Source organism: Polypterus senegalus, chromosome 18 (genome assembly GCF_016835505.1).
Source record: "Polypterus senegalus isolate Bchr_013 chromosome 18, ASM1683550v1, whole genome shotgun sequence".
Taxonomy (NCBI): Eukaryota; Metazoa; Chordata; class Cladistia; order Polypteriformes; family Polypteridae; genus Polypterus; species Polypterus senegalus.
Genome location: NC_053171.1, coordinates 23,064,405 through 23,076,982, shown reverse-complemented (window position 1 = coordinate 23,076,982; position 12,578 = coordinate 23,064,405).

Below are 12,578 nucleotides of genomic sequence, written 5' to 3'. Positions count from 1 at the left end.
CTTCATTTTTGTTCTGTGTATTTTCTCTTCTTGCCTTTTGTGCTGTATTTTTGACTAATAACTTTTTGCATTATAAAATATTTTGGAACTTTATTGGATTTTAGGTTTTACAGTTTTTCTCTTTGTGACCATTTGGTTATTTCTGAACTTAAAATAAGCTCAGCCCCATTTCTGAGCCTGTGTAGGCTGAAGCCTGCCTTTGAGTTGGGGTGAGGCCAAATTTAGGGATCCAGATCTAAATTAAGGGAAAGTCTGGCCTTGTGTGAAGGTTTGTGTAGGCCTACTTCCCTTGTTGTGCTTTGTTGTAGCAGGGCTACACAACAGGGTCTAACTGGCAGGATAAGCTGTGTGCGTAATGAAAAGGCAGTCTCAGGTAATGAACAAGTGAATGCTGGATAATTCAGTTCTCTTTCCATTCTCCGTGCCCTCTGAAGGTGCTTGCTGCCACTGACATTTTTTTTCAAGTTACTGTATGTGAAAAACTCAAAACACTTTCATAATGATAATGGTGAAACACGTATGCTTGTCTGATTTAAGTATGCAAGCCCCTGCAATTATATGATCGCAGTATAATTAGGAAATGCATCATGTGAGAGGGGTTAGCAAAGGCTTAGACCAAGAGGTAAACCTTGTGCCTAAGAAACAGACTTACAGGACTTTGTTTTTCCACATTAAACAAGCTGGTTGACCCTTCAGAGGAGAATCTGACTGGATCATTCCTGCCCACTCTGTTTTGTATCTGCTATGAAGCTAAACCAGATTGTCTTGTACACTTGCTGTAACAATCAAGCCCTGCATGCCATTGTTAACTCCTGCACCACCCGACAGCCCTACAAAATTGTATATACTGTCTATTGGTGGTGAATACAATTCTTGGCAAGTTTGTGTAATAGTTTAAATGTTTCTACAATGCACAAATGGACAGATTGAATGATTCAGTCACACAAGAAATTGGTGGTTGGTATTGGACTTCTTAAATTGATCTATCTGTCTAACAGTTTTATTTTAAATAGTTAACACAGTCTTAAGGTGATTCACAGACTAGGTTGAATTGTTTCTGTGAACATGACTTGGTTGGAGTCACACCAGGAGTCAGTGCTGGCCACATTCCCTGCCTGTAAAACTGATTTAGCTCTTGACGTGATGCTTTTTGTTCTGGGCTTCCTGAGGGCTGAAGTGTTTTTTTCCTCTGCCTAATGTATGAGCTCACTTTTGTAAATGAAGGGGACTTTTATTCTAACAGATCAAGACTGACTTGGATGAGCTTGCACTAGCTGAATGGGTATCTGTTTGATACAATTTTCTCATTTTTAAAGCCTAGGCTTCAACAGAGGTATAATGGCAGATACCTTTACCATCTCAAAATACTGGGACCCAGAAGGTGTTGCTTTTTTTACATGTGAGTTTTTCTTGCTCAGCCAGTACTATGTGGGTGGTTTTTATCCACTTCAATATGATGCTAACACTCATTTGTCCCAGGCCTGTGGTACCCTGTGATAAATGTATCCAGTGTGGTTTCCCATTCCATAAGGCATGCTGCCAGTATGGATGACTGTGATACAGAGATTGTCTTGCTGATGGCAAATAATTCAGTAAAAGAGTAAAAGGCAGGGGAAAAACTCTAGGCTGGTAAGCCTGGAAAAAGTGAGGTTATTAGGATTAATGATAATTATACACTTCATTGCTGCAAAGGATCTGTGCACTAAGAAAACACTTTATTGAAATTTCTTTTTCATGGATTTCATTTGTCCAACCATTTCCTGGACAACTTAAACCAATGTAGAGTCTTAGAAGCCCCGAGTCTATCACAGCAGCATCAAGGCCAAGTGGAGAACCAACCCTGGATGAGGTGCCAATCCATCCCAGCACACACTTACACACTCACTCTCACCAGGCAAATTAAAAAAAAAAAAGATTGTTTGCATATTTAGCAGTATAAACTTGCTTGTAGTCAAAATATAGTAAAAGCAAGTCAGTAAAACCAGTTCATGACATCATTTGCGCCGATGATGGTTTTTGAATAAACAAATGTTTTATTTCTAATGCTTCAAACACAATGTTATTCTTACTAGAATACTTACATTAGTTAAACTTTTCTTTGTATGATAAAAACTATTTCAGAATCAGAAAATTAGAATTACCTATACTGCATATTCTTTCATCTTCAGATGTCTTGTACAGAAATTATCAGTTTATATCTATCCTCCTAACGTATATGATATTTCCCCTTGAGTGTTTCAAGAAACAATTTGCCAACCAAAAACCCACGTTAGTATTTAAACCATTTTCTCTCTACTTCATTGATTAATCTTCTCCTCATTAAGGATATTAAACCCTGCTCATTAATAACAGCTCTAGTGCTGGTGGTACTCAGTGAGTATGGATGAGCCTTGTTGCTAGTGAGCACCTTCTCTCTGAGGAGACAGACAAAAAGTTTCAAGAGAATGTATAAAGTAAGTAAACACCTGTCTATACATTTGAAAATAACTATGAAATAAAAAGTGGACATGAACATCATTTTCAACAGCAATATAAATTAGCCAACAATTAATTAATGTACAAATATTATATTTATAATTAGCAGGCACACCACATGCACTTCAGAACAGGTAACCCACCTGAAGCTAAGCCCAGCTAGTACTTTGATTGGGAGACCATCTAAGAAAAGCTTGGGTTACTGCTGTAAGAGGTGTTAAAAAGGCCAACCAGGGGGCTTACCCTGTGGTCTGTGTGAGGATCCCAATGCCCCAGTGCGGTCACCAGGACTGTGTTGTAAAATGTTGCCATCCTTTGGGTAGACATAAAACCAAAGTTCTGATTCTCTTGTGGTCATAAAATATTCCAGGGCATCCTTTGTAAAAAGAAGGGTGTGTATCCTGATCTTTTGACTAAACAGCTCACCTCACTCTAGTCATTCTGGCCCTCTAATCATCTCCTGTCCTTTATTGTCTAACTATCTCTCTTACCCAGTGGCGTAGTGGGGGGGGACATCTGTGCCAAATTGATGTTACAGAATTTTAGAATGAAATGTTTTCCATTTTCAAATCCACTAAAAATTAAATAAAAAACATTCACATACTCAGTCCATCACTCCATCAGTATGAGGATATCTTTTTCCTATGTTTTTTGTCTCTTTCTGATTTCGAAGCACGTATTAGTTCTATATACCCAACAGACAATAATTTATCCCCTCCTCTACTCTAGCATGCTTGACTCCCACCCAGAAACATTTTTGACGTTATTAAAGAGGTCGCGCGACTGACATGAGGCATTAGTGTATCATTGTCTAAGTTGTTGCAAACGGCATTTCTGTGTGCCAAGTGATTTGTGTTTGTGCTTGATAGAAAATTGATTGGGCTGTGGTGAAGTATTCTAGTAGATGGCTGCAGAAGTCTAGACGTTTCCCCATCATATTTTTGTACGAATAAATTGTAAGTAATGCAGTTTTTATAAATATATAATTATTTTGCTTTATAATTTGCTATTTACTTTCTTTTAAATCATTTTTAAATGCGGAAAACAAATTTTTTCTTACAAAAACTAATGACGGACTTAGATTTTAAAGAACACGAGGCAGCGTTATCATTTTCGCAGACTTATATGAAATTTTTTCCTTAAAATACTATTATTTTAAATACATTTTTAAAAATTTTCTTTCCCTTCCCCATTGCATTTTGGCAAACAGGAGGGGGCACGAAATCTTCAGTTGTCTCCTGGGGTCCATATATGTTTATCAGTTTCAAACCACTTTATTTCCTGCCTGTGTCTGGATGTGTACTCATCATGTAACTAGCAATTTGTAAATTTTGTGTTTGTATCCAACTGTGAACTTGTCAAATTGCTCTACATAAATAAGTTGCCTGAAACTGTTAAAACTAACCATCTTTCCATCTTCTGTGCCCATTTTGTTTATCTCAGGTTGCCTATTTTAGCAGCATCAGGTACACCCGATACCATTCACACAGAGCAAAGGTAAAGCCGCAAACTGACTTTACCTGCAAGTGTGTGGAAAGAATCTGGAGTATCTGGAGAAAATTTGTGCCAGCAAGGAATCAATATGCAACATCCTCACTGGCAATGACTGAATTGAGAATTGAACCCAGGGGATTTGGACGGTGAGGATGCAGCACTATCTATTGTGCTACCATGCTACCCATGTATTTTTTTATAATTTCTCCCAATTAGGACAGATATTGATTTTGGAAGCTCTGTGATTGACTGGCCTTCTATCCACTATTGGTTGATGCCTTTCCCTGATGTTGGAAGGATAGGTTCAAGCTATATGTGACCTATTAATTGAAAAAGTAGGCTCAACTATTTAAGATAGATACTGTACTTATAACAGTTTAAAATACATCTTACTTGTTTTAAACAAATAAAAAAATAGAAAAAAACTCAAGTAAGATATTCATTACACATAAAATGCTCCAGTTTCACAAAGTGGTAGCTTACAACAGGGATAGTTATGCACTCTCTTAAAAGAGGTAAATTGATCATAAATTCTTCTGTATGAGAGAAAATGGATGCTGCAGATATGGAAAAAGTAGACAAACAGAATATGAGTTCTTTTAGACTGTGAGGTTTCACAATTATGTCAAATTGCCATAGTTTTTTGTGTTAATGAGCATTCTTTTAATGGTCACCACCATTTTTGAGTTGGTTTCATGGGCACTTCCATCTTGTTTATAGCATTAAACTCCATTGGTAGTTGTGTGGTTTGTGACTTATGATATCATCTTACTTCTGCTATGAAAGACAGTAGAGCTCATTGGTTTGTGTCCAAGCTTTGGATTCTTTACTAATAGTTAGGGGTAAATTATACAAGCTAGTGTGAGAACATTTTTACTGTGAATAAAGGCCATGTCACATTACATAACTTTTCCAGTGATTTTTGGTTGCAGACTTCACTTACATATTCTTAGTTAGTTGGGGCACTTGCAGAGCTACCATGATTCTCAGTCATGTGGGCTGAAATACCTATTGACTTAGTCCAGCCAGTCTGCAACTCACCCCAACCAAATTAAGTCTGATTTTGTCTTAAGCCATAGGGGTAAGCTTATATACATATGAGAGTTAACAACCAGTGACTGCTCACTTAACAGTACAATATATGCAATGCAGCTATGAGGTATAAGGAATGCAGGTGAATTGGAGCTGACAAACAGGAGAAAGAATTGTCTGTTTGTTACATATTTTACATGCCACAATGTAATGAAGAAAATGAAAGAAAAAAAGAGCAGAGGTTGCAGTTGAACTTGTCATACCTGTAAAACCTTTGCTTGGGCACTGGCTCCATCACGCATCACATCAGTGATTGTTAGAAAAAGGAGCGAGACTTTGGAAATGGGAAACTGCACTGGAAAGTCATCATGCAGTTCTCTAATTTGACATACTCTGCATTTGTAGTTAAATAATCTAACATACTCGGGCAATAAGATTACATACTACAGTTGTCAAGTTTGATATCCCCTCCGTCTAGAAGTTTTATAGCATAACATTTAGTTAAATCTGACTGCAGTTCCTTTGTTTTGTGTTTATGAGCACCATCTGTTTCTTCAATTACAACCTACCTGCCCCTTGAACTACTCCATCTCCTGGTCGTGCTTTCTTTGATATCAATTATCTGGCACACAATCCCCCTTTTTGTGGGCCTAGCAATATGGTCGTAAACAACTGCATTTCTTTCCAATAAAAAAGACACCAACACCTACTAGCATAGTAGCTAGAAGCTGAAGTCTACTTCCAATATTTTGATTTTCGTTTTTTAAAGCATACATTTATGCTTTGGGTGAAGGAGTGTGTTGTAGTTTATCTCTAGGGTAGCTACAGGGTGTTTTGAGGACGATAGCAGTGTTAGTTGTTTGCAGAGCTGTTCTTAGAATCCTGTATGGCATGATGGCAATGTAGTGGAGTCATGATGGTGATATGTTGGAGTGCTTTATGAAGACAGATAAAATACTTTTTACTCTGAACTTGTATCTTTCTTAATGTCCATTTGATTGTTTTGTTGTTTTTCTCTCAGCCAGGCATACATGAGAATAATTGACATTCTTGGATTGTTGATGAAAAATAACCCCAGAAGCAATATATTTCCCATCTAATGCTTTCACAATAAATTTGATTTGTAATCTTTGTTAATGTGATTCCCAGTTTTTCTGCCAACTTAGAACTGATGCAATTTTCAGTTGTTGCTGAGTCAATGAATTGCCGATCCAGAGTAATTTATCCCTCTCTGGGTCAAGAGCTCAGTCACTGACAATTATTACAATTAATGTATCAAGTAGTGAGAGATCCACACATTAAAAGCAATTTAACATTGCATTTGCACAGTCAAAACAAGTTATTCACGCACAAAACACTGACTAAGCCTGTGTCTCTAAACCTCGTTGCTCGTAGATTAAATGTGGCTGCCTTAAATCAGGTCTGATAAGAACGAGCTGGTGTGAGAAATCTGAATTCACAAGGCTCTTCAGGCCGCCCTGAATCAAACTGCACTACCTCCATCCATCCATCCGTTATCCAACCCGCTATAACCTAACTACGGGGTCACGGGGGTCTGCTGGAGCCAATCCCAGCCAACACAGGGTGCAAGGCAGGAAACAAACCCCGGGCAGGGTGCCAGCCCACTGCTGAACTGCACTACCTATTTGAGTGTAAATGTCAGTAAAGTTGTCAATCTGAGACCGTAATATAATACATGCAAATCTATAGCCAAAATATTACAGTTCTAGACACCTCAATGCTGTCTAATAATGTATGCAAGGTCATTGCTTTACTTCATGTACATCAAAAATACATCTTAAGTTTCTTGAGAAATTATTTCTACTGTGATACATGCTAAATCCAAAGAGCAGTAGCCAAAGTCAGAACTGCACTGTCATATATCAAGTCAAGGGTAGCTGATGACCTCAACAGCCACCATCAAACTTCCTCTGCTAAGTAAACAAGAATAGTTGGTTGAAATACATGAAAGAAAAATTCCAGCCATAAACCTAACTTGTAAGGAGTACATTATGTAGACTGAAACAAGAAAGAAAGTAAGAACAAATTCAAATAAAGCAACTTCATTAAGCACTTCTTTCGATGTTGTGTATTCCCAGTACGTCTAATCCTTTCTGGACCAGTTGTAAGAAGCTAACTGACTGTAAGAGTTCTCTTGCAGAAAGAAGGTTACAGATTTTTACCAGCCTGTACAGAAGCTGTCCAGTTCAAGTTCACTTTTCATATGGCACCCTAAAACAAGGTGCTAGCAAGTCAATAAATTGTGTTTATGAATGGCTAAACAAAAGTGAAAATTTAAAACTTTTAATAACCTTTGGACATGGAAATATGAAGAACCTGGATGAAAGGCCTGACCGCCTTATCTAAGGAAAATAGATCTTTAAATATTTGCCACAAATTTTCAGTTGGATTAAGATGTGGACTTAAGACTAGGTCAGTCAATCAGACTAAAGACCTTCCAACAGATAGGTAACAGCAAATTGTCCCTAGCTGGGAAAAAAAGGACCATAATGTTTATTTAAAGATGAAGCTAGGAGGGCTGGGAGCAGGTCATGCTTTCACTTCTGGCTGTTTGATGGTGGCACACAGTCCCCAGTTAGGATGAATAAAACTATCCCTCCCTTCTACCTACAGTATCTATCTGTCTATCTACATCTACTTATTTGGCTGATGCTTTTATCCAAGGTGACTTACAACATTTATGATACAATTGGTTACATTTCTTTTTGTTCTTTTGCCAATTAGAGCACAGGCAAGTCAAGTGACTTGCTTATGGTCACATAATGTCAGTAGCAGGATTTGAACCCATAAACTCAAGGTTTGAAGTCTAAAGTCTTAACCAACCACTATACCACACTGCCTATCTATCTATCTATCTATCTATCTATCTATCTATCTATCTATCTATCTATTAGATAGTGCTCTTCAGTTCTATCTATCTATCTATCTATCTATCTATCTATCTATCTATCTATTAGATAGTGCTCTTCAGTTCTATCTATCTATCTATCTATCTATCTATCTATCTATCTATCTATCTATCTATCAGCTAGGAGACCTAAGAGTGCAGTAACACCAGGGCCCACTAGAGAGCGCTCTAGCCTGGAAGCTGCATAGCCACAAAGGGCCTCTCCTGACCCTGGAAGCCACTGGGAGAGAGTTATGAAGGTTTGGGGGTTATGAAAGTTGAAATGCCATTCCACTTTATAGAAAGGGATTCAAACCCAATATTTTGTACAGCACTGGTCAATTTGTGTTTCGTTTCCTTGGGACTTTTTAAAGGTCTAATCTTGTAAGTCTGACTGTATCTGTGTGTATTTATTCATTGCTCAGGTAATATTCCAACAGGCAGTAATCAGAAAATGTGACTGCCTCTGAGCAGCCAAAGGTGACTCTCGGTCAACATGGTCGCAGAAGTGTCTGAATTGACAGGAACAACCCTGAATTAGAATTTTGGGATGCTTGTACACTTCTATTACTTGCACATTCTGAGTAGCAGCCCTTGTGGGCTATTACAGTGTAGTGAACTCCATTATCAAACCTGCTTATTATTATCATCTCTCCATTATCAAACACATTTAATCTTGGTCAGGATCAGGGGGAGCATATCATAATAATATCAGAACCAGCATTAGACTTGACGGCAATCACAGGACATAAAATATTTATTATACATAAAGTATTACATGCAGATGAGACAACTGGCCAATGAAAATGTTGCATGCTATACCAGGCTCTACAAACTATTGCCAGGGTACAGTGCCAGTGGTGTGTTACCCTGAGCCAGAGATCAAAAGCAAAGAAGTAAACTTGATGGGCATCAGAGCTTGAAAAACAGCAGCACCAGGTAAGTGTGTCAAGGCTCAACTGCGCTGAGCAACATGTTGACACTGAGCAGAGTTTGGAGACAGTAAGCAAAAGTCTGGAGGAGAATTATTTTTCAAATATTCTATAGCCATTTAACTTTTCCAAATGTCTTCTAATTTGCAGATATAGGCAGTACTCTGGCATTTTTTTTTATTATACTGTGATATTTAAAAAACATTAAATGTTCACTATATTGACATAACAACAGAGAGGAATGTAAAATTAGGTTAATGTTTTACTTAAAGATTAATGATCCTCTTAAGAGTTATCTCACATGGTACAGTGTATGTATACAGGGAGTGTTCAATATTGCAATGTTAGGTGCTTTTGCAACAGGGCATTTGAAAAAATGAGATTTTTTTCAGTTTTGAAGACAAGAATCTGCTTAAGCAGAATTGCAAGTATCATGTTTATACTAAAGTGTGTTGGGTAGATCTATGATCCATCACTCTTGAAAGGACAAAAGGCGTGTATTGCTAACCACATGGAGATAAAAAAAAAACTTCTCCTTCAGTTGTTATCTGTTTGTGTTATTCCCCCTGCATCAACCACCTTAGGTATGCATTAAGCTACACTTTGAAAATATACACCATCAGATTAGAATGGGCACTGACTGAGTCCGTGACTCAATGTGACAAACCATGGTAAGTTTTATGGCTTCAGATAGTGGACTATACCAAATTACACCATACTCTTCCTCCTTACTCTTGTCACAGTATACTAAGTGCAGCAACACATGCTTTCTTTCCCTTTAATACATTTGATCAAATCCCAAACTATTTCTCTCTCTAATTGACCACCAGATACAGTATGTGACATTATTTCTAATTTTTACTGTTTCTTCTTTGATGCTCTGAGCTGTTCAAATAACTTCAGTTTACACATTCACAAATTTCTCTCACTTTGCTGGTGTAACTTCATTTAACCTCATTCTACTTCACTTCATTCATGTTACTTCAGATCCTGACTTTACTTATTTTACTTAATTTAACTCACTTATTTTAATATATGTGCTTATGTCACTTCATTATCTTCACTGCATTTACTTCACATCATCCCAGTCTCATCCCATTTCACCTAATTTAGTTCATTCATATCAACTTGCTCGTTTACTTCACTGTCCTTAACTTTCTTTACTCATTTCACTTAACTCACTTCAGAAATTCATTCACTTCAATTTTTTCATTTAATTTTCCTTACATTATTCAATGAACTTCCTGTCAATTACTTCATCTGACTTAATTTCCCTGTTGTTACTAATTTAAATGTGATGGATTGCTTGATATGATTCATACATTCGTTTCGGCACTTTAAAGTAAGTTGCAGTTTTTCTGATTTGCTAATATACTAAGCCTGATTCTCAGAGTAAAATAATTAAAAATGGCCAAAACTCAGTTATCGAGTCAATAACTCGTTTGGCACAACCTCAAATAATGTTCCCCTAGTTAGACACAATTTGCAGAGCTCATTCACAGTTTTTGTTAAACTCAAAACACGTCATCATTCACAAACACATTTCTCATGTTTGCAGTCATTTTGCCTTATGATGCAAAATAGAAAACGCAGGTCACATAAGCTGAAGACAACTAGAACACAGTTGTTATCATTTAGACACAATGACTCCAAATTGCTCCCAAATGTTTCTAACCACAAACTATACACCAGTACAAACTAAACACTGGTTGAAATTTCTCAGCTGGTAGAAACTTTCATATTTTCCACAGTTTGGTGTATTTGGAAGCCGCCTTTGTTACTTGCCAGTGAAGTGACACACATGCTGTAGTGGTGTGGTGGTAAGTGGGTGTTCTGATGCCTTCTGGCACAGTTTAACATGTGGTGGTACAACTGTGGAGATGAAAAAAGATGTCAAAGATTGAACAGTGGGCTTTCTTTATGAGAATGGAAGTACTAATTGAATGTGACACTTGGTCATGAATAAGGTAGCTTTTAGAAAAAATATACGTGTGTGTGTACACTTATACAGAAATATTGATGTATGTCCCAAATCACATACACACACTTGTTTTATGCTACCTAAATGTGAATTACTTTTCACACTCCAATAGACAACTGTACAATAATCACAGAAAAATATCTCTTATAATCACCCATTTTTTCATACAAAATAAAAAGATCATGTGGTAATCTGCTATTTGTTCTCCAGTTATTTCACAAAAAAAAAGTATATAAACTCACCTGAAGTTGCATTGCAAAATTTTCATACACTAGGAATACAGAATACACTGCCAGGATCAGTTTGATGTGGGGACAGGAGAACATGTGAGGTGGCACATTGTATACGAAGCAAGCTGCGTGTACAGAACACAGGGTCAGCTCACTTGTAATGCCTCCACGGGTCTCTATTCAAATGCAAGAATGAACAGTGGGCTTTTTTGTGAAGATGGAAGGACTGATGGTACGTGGTACTTGGTCACAAATGAGCTAAAATATGGTTTAAGTACAGCTACATCGAAATTCTGGTACACATATTGAATCGCACACACACATGGCTTTACAGTAGATGCATATGCAAGCAATGAAAGCTGACTGTTTTTCTTTCTTTTGCCTATTAGACATTTTTAGGTCTGTACTGTAAAATATACAGCTATCATCCATAATTTTGTAAACTTAATCGCCCACCTCTAAACCAGCATTTTGTAACTCTGTTTCTTCTATCATACTCCACCTTCTTAAATCCCATAGAACAATTTTTTCAGTGTGGTGGTGGAAAGGATCTAACAGAAACACTTATTTCTCAGAAAATCTCCTTTAGATGATGGACTTGGCCCATGGAGACATACAGTAGGTGTGAAGTCATGTCAAGGTTTGATTCGGCATGCCAGAGGATTCTTTCCCTGTGGCCTTGCAAGGGAGAACATTGTCTGTGAAGTAGATGAAGTCCTCTGACCTGATGCTGAGGCAGAATGAATATTCATCCTTAACATTGACTTGGCAACATTTCACTCTTGCGCAATATGTTACTTTAATGTGCCACTCATTTGGATTTTTTTTCTATTTGTCTTTTGGCTTTTACAGTAATATGTTTTGCAGTGCAGAAAACAGCAAACACTGCATATTGTTTAGGCAGTGATTTTCTTTGAGTTGTAAGCAAACATTATTGCTAAACAATACGCTTTTCTTCACTCTAGTCTTTTGTTGAAGTTGGTTTTTATACTGTAGCTCACAACATGCTATAGACCATATCCACAATAAAACATTTTCTTTAGTCCTATGAAGTGTTTTTACTGGTAGTGTTTTCAGTTTTTTGATATTGTTCAGTAGTGTTTATATAGCTTTGTGTGTGATTTAAAAGCTGTGTTTGGTTTGGAGCAAAGATAAAATGTTTTTGAGTCCATTGATTCACATTGACAAACCAGTCAGAGGTTTTGTGAATGTGGAGTTTTAAAAGTTCAGGGAAAGGACCTGTGACTTCTACCCTGAGGCCTTATCAAGCTGAACTGAAGTACAGTGCATGCTGGGGAAAATGGAATATGAAGCAGGACCTTATATTGTGTACTACTGCTTACTTAGATGGAATCTCAGAGAATCGGCCTTGAGCTTTCATAACATCTAAAGCATTCACCATGCTGTGAGAAACTGCAAAACATAATGTCAACATGCACTGGTACCAGGGTGTGTTTTTCTCCTTTTTATATGTGCTGATGCTAGACTAAAACCCCACACCCCCAATGCCCCCCCAAGTTTTTAAA